The sequence below is a fragment of the Poecilia reticulata genome, linkage group LG20, assembly GCF_000633615.1.
Source record: "Poecilia reticulata strain Guanapo linkage group LG20, Guppy_female_1.0+MT, whole genome shotgun sequence".
NCBI lineage: Eukaryota > Metazoa > Chordata > Actinopteri > Cyprinodontiformes > Poeciliidae > Poecilia > Poecilia reticulata.
Window position 1 is genome coordinate 3188079 of NC_024350.1, and position 821 is coordinate 3188899.

At 48.8% G+C, this 821-nt stretch overlaps 1 protein-coding gene across 1 annotated transcript in view; it reads right to left on the reverse strand.

Annotated features, from left to right (window-relative positions):
* Positions 1 to 532, reverse strand: part of ahrra (aryl-hydrocarbon receptor repressor a) — a 71387-nt gene extending 70855 nt beyond the window's left edge. Inside the window, exon 1 of the mRNA XM_008438321.2 lies at positions 176 to 532. The gene's annotated coding sequence lies outside the window, so the exon portion shown is untranslated. The remainder of the gene's footprint in view (positions 1 to 175) is intronic.
* Positions 533 to 821: the final 289 nt, after the last annotated feature.

Here is an 821-nt window from a genome sequence, read left to right on the forward strand (position 1 = left end):
TTTACGTTTGACAACTTCTCCTGCTCATCTTAACTTAAATTATATTGTCATCCAGAGTGTTCAACATAACTTATTGATAATGTTGTTAAAAGGGCGGTGCAAATTCAAAAACGGTATTAAAAAAAAAAAAAATCACGAAACTTAAAAAAAATATATCTGAGAATAATACACTAACCCAGAATCTCCGTGGATTAAATCCAGAATCGAGTTGGTTCCAGAATCACATCCACTTTAAAATGTTCCAAAGAGATGCGCCTGTTGGAGGTGCACCGGCTCCGGGAAGCGATAGATCCAGCGGGAAGACAAAACACAACGCGGCCGGGGTCCCTGCACGAGCTCCGCGCTGATGTTTTCATCAGCGTCGCTCTGCTCGGAGGCAGATGTTGGCTGATTCTTTATACCCAATTGAGTCGCCTTGACTTCCTCGCGTTTCAGGTGGCGGATTCCTCTGAATGACATGTCGAGCTCTTCGCACGCAACTCGCTGCCTCGCAAAAACCGGCGCGAGCGCACACACCACCACGCGAGCGCACATACACACAGAACAGGAGCTTATGCTGCTTTCAAGTGCTGTGCGTAACGTGGGAATTGGTCGTTTTGTTGTGGTTTGAAGATTATTGAGACTGTGGTTCCCACACTGAGCATCCAGCTTGCCCGGGGCTCCCGCGAGGGGCAGTGGTGGTCGGTGTGTGTGTGTGTGTGTGTGTGTGTGTGTGTGTAGGGGGGGTTCTTATGAAGTCTGTAGCTCCCATCTCTTCCATGTCGGGTACTGGGGGGCAGGTCTGTGTCTCCTCACCCCTGCCATTGTACATTCATATGGAG